A 6000-nucleotide genomic window follows, 5' to 3' on the forward strand; every position below is an offset into this window, starting at 1 on the left:
GTGCGCAGCTGAGGTAGAGAGAAGGACAAGATCATTGGCACAAACAGTCAGAACATAAAACAGAACATGATCAATACAACAAAATAGACAGCAACAAAGCAGTATAGGAAACTTCAAGATAGTTGCTAACTGGGGTGGGATAGCTGTGAAGAGAACTGGCCCTTAAAGAAGACTTTAGAGCAGCACACTGAAAGGTTTTCAGAAATGGAAATTCCAGCCACTGGGGAAAAGGAGGTTAGAAATACAGAGGAAGAGAGGACATTTTAGGCAGGGGGGATGTTGTGAGCAAAACAGGGGTGGGTAGCTGTAAGGAATAGAATAGCACATGTGAAGCGAAGTACTAGACATTAAGAACCCAAAAGTGAGTTAGACACAGCAAATGAAAGACCCTTCTTTTAACAATGTAAATTATATCAACATCCCTCCCATATTTAAATTTGTCCAGTGGGTTCCTATTACCCTTAGAATTAATAACACCTTGCTATGGGCTTCAGGGACCCCATGATTTGGTCCTTGCTTGTCTCTCTGGCTGAACCTTCTCTACTTTTCCCTGGACCCACCGTGATCCAGCACACTATAGTCATTTCTTTCAGGAACTCAAAAAACTCACTCTTGTTCCAGCTCTAGGAAGTTGTTGCCACTAGGTTGCTCCTTCCCTAGTTCTTCTAATGGCATCTCTTTGGGGATGACTCCCTCCTACCCAATTAAGCACCCTTTCTCCCTGGCCTCCAGTCACTCTCTATTTATCAGTGTGTTTTACTTTCATGAGTTGAACCTTATTCTTTGGTTTGTTTATTTTCGGTCTCCTTCCACTGGCCTTCGAGCCCCATGAGAACAGGAAACTTGTATGTCTGTTCACCACAGTTTTTGCAGCAACAGAATCAGTTTTTAATACAAAATGGGATTTCTATAAATATTTCTTGAATGAATACATGAATAAATGAATGAACACTAATCTAAAGAGTCAGTCTAGGAGGAGCTTCAAGACGGCAGAAGAGTAAGACGTGGAGATCACCTTCCTCCACAAAAATACATCAGAAATACATCTACATGTGGAACAACTCCTACAGAACACCTACTGAATGCTGGCAGAAGACCGCAGATTTCCCAAAAGGCAAGAAACTCCCCACATACATGGGTAGGGCAAAAGAAAAAAGAAAAAACAGAGACAAAAGAACAGGGACCGGACCTGCACTGTGGGGAGGGAGCTGTGAAGGAGGAAAGGTTTCCACACACTAGGAAGCCCCTTCATGGGCAGAGACTGCGGGTGGCAGAGGGGGGAGCTTCGGAGCCACGGAGGAGAGCGCAGCCACAGGGGTGAGGAGGGCAAAGCGGAGAGATTCCCGCACAGAGGATCAGTGCCGACCAGCACTCACCAGCCCGAGAGGCTTGTCTGCTCAGCCGCCGGGGCGGGCGGGGGCTGGGAGCTGAGGCTCGGGCTTCGGAGGTTGGATCCCAGGGAGAGGACTGGGGTTGGTGGCGTGAACACAGCCTGAAGGGGGCTAGTGCGCCACAGTTAGCCGGGAGGGAGTCTGGGGAAAGGTTTGGAGCTGCTGAAGAGGCAAGAGACTTCTTCTTGCCTCTTTGTTTCCTGGTGCACGAGGAGAGGGGATTAAGAGCGCTGCTTAAAGGAGCTCCAGAGACGGGCGTGAGCCGCGGCTATCAGCGCGGACCCCAGAGACGGGCATGAGACGCTAAGGCTGCTGCTGCTGCCAAGAAGCCTGTGTGCGAGCACAGGTCACTGTCCACACCTCCCCTCCCAACAGCCTGTGCAGCCCGCCACTGCCAGGCTCCCGTGATCCAGGGACAACTTCCCCGGGAGAACGCATGGCGCGCCTCAGGCTGGTGCAACATCACACCAGCCTCTGCCGCCACAGGCTCGCCGTGCATCTGTGCCCCTCCCTTTCCCCGTCCTGAGTGAGCCAGAGCACCCGAATCAGCTGCTCCTTTAACCCTGTCCTGTCTGAGCGAAGAACAGACGCCCTCAGGCGACCTACATGCAGAGGCGGGTCCAAATCCAAAGCTGAACCCCGGGAGCTGTGCGAACAAAGAAGAGAAAGGGAAATCTCTCCCAGCAGCCTCAGAAGCAGCGGATTAAATCTCCACAATCAACTTGATGTACCTGCATCTGTGGAATACCTGAATAGACAACGAATCATCCCAAATTGAGGAGGTGGACTTTGGGAGCAAAGATATATATATATTTTTTCTCTCCTTCTCTTTTTGTGAGTGTGTACGTGTATGCTTCTCGGTGTGATTTTGTCTGTATAGCTTTGCTTTTACCATTTGTCCTAGGGTTCTGTCTGTCCGCATTTTTTTTTTTTTTTAGTATAGTTCTTAGCACTTGTTATCATCAGTGAATTTGTTTTTGGTATGGTTGCTCTCTTCTTTCTTCCTTTTTTTTATTACTTTAAAAAATTTATTTTTATAATTATTTTTTATATTAATAATTTTATTTTACTTCATTTCAATTAATCTTTTTCTTTCCTTCTTTCTTTCTTTTCTCCCTTTTATTCTGAGCCATGTGGATGACAGGCTCTTGGTGCCCCAGCCAGGTGTCAGGGCTGTGCCTCTGAGGTGGGAGAGCCAACTTCAGGACACTGGTCCACAAGAGACCTCCTAGCTCCACATAATATAAAATGGCAAAAATATCCCAGAGATCTCCATCTCAATGCCAAGACCCAGCTCTACTCAACGACCAGCAAACTACAGTGATGGACACCCTATACCAAACAACTAGCAAGACAGGAACACAACCCCAACCATTAGCAGAGAGGCTGCCTAAAATCATAATAAGGCCACAGACACCCCAAAACACACCACCAGACGTGGACCTGCCCACCAGAAAGACAAGATCCAGCCTCATCCACCAGAACACAGGCACCAGTCCCCTCCACCAGGAAGCCTACACAACCCACTGAACCAACCTTAGCCACTAGGGACAGACACCAAAAACAATGGGAACTACGAACCTGCAGCCTGTGACAAGGAGACCACAAATACAGTAAGTTAAGTAAAATGAGAAGACAGAGAAACACACAGCAGATGAAGGAGCAACATAAAAACCCACCAGACCTAACAAATGAAGAGGAAATAGGGAGTCTACCTGAAAAAGAGTTCAGAATAATGATAGTAAAGATGATCCAAAATCTTGGAAATAGAATGGAGAAAATACAAGAAATGTTTAACAAGGACCTGGAAGAACTAAAGAGCAAACAAACAGTGATGAACAAGACAGTAAATGAAATTAAAAATTCTCTAGAAGGGATCAATAGCAGAATAACGGAAGCAGAAGAACAGATAAATGACCTGGAAGATAAAATAGTGGAAATAACTACTGCAGAGCAGAAGAAAGAAAAAAGAATGAAAAGAATTGAGGACAGTCTCAGAGACCTCTGCGACAACATTAAATGCACCAACATTGGAATTATAGGGGTCCCAGAAGAAGAAGACAAAAAAAAAGGGACTGAGAAAATATTTGAAGAGATTATAGTTGAAAACTTCCCTAACATGGGAAAGGAAATACCTAATCAAGTTCAGGAGCACAGAGAGTCCCATACAGGATAAACCCAAGGAGAAACATGCCAAGACACATATAATCAAACTATCAAAAATTAAATACAAAGAACAAATATTAAAAGCAGCAAGGGAAAAACAACAAATAACACACAAGGGAATCCCCATAAGGTTAACAGCTGATCTTTCAGAAGAAACTCTGCAAGCCAGAAGGGAGTGGCAGGACATATTTAAACTGATGAAGAAGAAAAACCTACAACCAAGATTACTCTACCCAGCAAGGATCTCATTCAGATTTGATGCGGAAATTAAAACCTCTACAGAGAAGCAAAAGCTAAGAGAATTCAGCACCACCAAACCAGCTTTACAACAAATGCTAAAGGAACTTCTCTAGGCAGGAAACACAAGAGAAGGAAAAGACCTACAATAACAAACCGAAAACAATTAAGAAAATGGGAATAGGAACATACATATCAATAATTACCTTAAATGTAAATGGATTAAATGCTCCCACCAAAAGACACAGACTGGCTGAATGGACACAAAAACAAGATCTGTATATATGCTGTCTACAAGAGACCCACTTCAGACCTAGGGACTAGGGACACATACAGACTGAAAGTGAGGGGATGGAAAAAGTTATTCCATTCAAATGGAAATCAAAAGAAAGTTGGAGTAGCAATTCTCTTATCAGACAAAATAGACTTTAAAACAACGACTATTACAAGAGACAAAGAAGGACACTACATAATGATCAAGAGATCAATCCAAGAAGATACAACAATTGTAAATATTTATGCACCCAACATAGGAGCACCTCAATACATAAGGCAAATACTAACAGCCATAAAAGGGGAAATTGACAGTAACACAATAATAGTAGAGGACTTTTAACACCCCACTTTCACCAATGGAGAGATGATCCAAAATGAAAATAAATAAGAAAACACAAGCTTTAAATGATACATTAAACAAGATGGACTTAATTGATATTTATAGGACATTCCATCCAAAAACAACAGTATACCCTTTCTTCTCAAGTGCTCATGGAATATTCTCCAGGATAGATAATATCTTGGTTCACAAATCAAGCCTTGGTAAATTTAAGAAAACTGAAATCGTATCAAGTATCTTTTCCAACCACAACACTATGAGACTAGATAGCAATAACAGGAAAAAATTTGAAAAAAATACAAACATATGGAGGCTAAACAATACACTACTTAATAACCAAGAGATCACTGAAGAACTCAAAGAGGAAATTAAAAAATATCTAGAAACCAATGACAATGAAAACACGACGACCCAAAACCTATGGGATGCAGCAAAAGTGGTTCTAAGAGGGAAGTTTATAGCAATACAGTCCTACCTTAAGAAGCAAGAAACATCTCAAATAAACAACCTAATCTTACACCTAAAGCAATTAGAGAAAGAAGAACAAAAAAACCCCAAAGTTAGCAGAAGGAAAGAAATCATAAAGATCAGATCAGAAATAAATGAAAAGGAAATGAAGGAAATGATAGCAAAGATCAATAAAATTAAAAGCTGGTTCTTTGAGAAGATAAACAAAATTGATAAACCATCAGCCAGACTCATCAAGAAAAAGAGGGGAGGATTCAAATCATTAAGTTAGAAAAGAAAAGGTGAAATAACAGTGACACTGCAGAAATACAGAGGATCATGAGAGATTACTACAAGCAACTATATGTCAATAAAATGGACAAACTGGAAGAAATGGACAAATTCTTAGAAATGCACAACGTGCCGAGACTGAACCAGGAAGAAATAGAAAATATGAACAGAACAATCACAAGCACTGAAACTGAAACTGTGATTACAAATATTCCAACAAAAGCCCAGGACCAGATCACTTCATAGACGAATTCTATCAAACATTTAGAGAAGAGCTAACACCTTTCCTTCTCAAACTCTTCCAAAATATAGCAGAGGGAGGAACACTCCCAAACTCATTCTACGAGGCCACCATCACCCTGATACCAAAACCAGACAAAGATGTCACAAAGAAAGAAAACTACAGGCCAATATCACTGATGAACATAGATGCAAAAATCCTCAACAAAATACAAGCAAACAGAATCCAATAGCACAGAAAAAGGATCATACACCATGATCAAGTTGGGTTTATACCCGGAATGTGAGGATTCTTCAATATACGCAAATCAATCAGTGTGATACATCATATTAACAAATTGAAGAATAAAAACCATATGATCATCTCAATAGATGCAGAGAAAGTTTCCAACAAAATTCAACACCAATTTATGATAAAAACCCTCCAGAAAGTAGGCATAGAGGGAACTTACCTCAACATAATAAAGGCAATATATGACAAACCCACAGCAAACATTGTCCTCAATGGTGAAACACTGAAACCATTTCCACTAAGATCAGGAAATAGACAAGGTTGCCCACTCTCACCACTATTATTCAACACAGTTTTGGACGTTTTAGCCACAGCAATCA

This window comes from Balaenoptera physalus (genome assembly GCF_965194825.1).
Source record: "Balaenoptera physalus genome assembly, chromosome: 5".
NCBI classification, from domain to species: domain Eukaryota; kingdom Metazoa; phylum Chordata; class Mammalia; order Artiodactyla; family Balaenopteridae; genus Balaenoptera; species Balaenoptera physalus.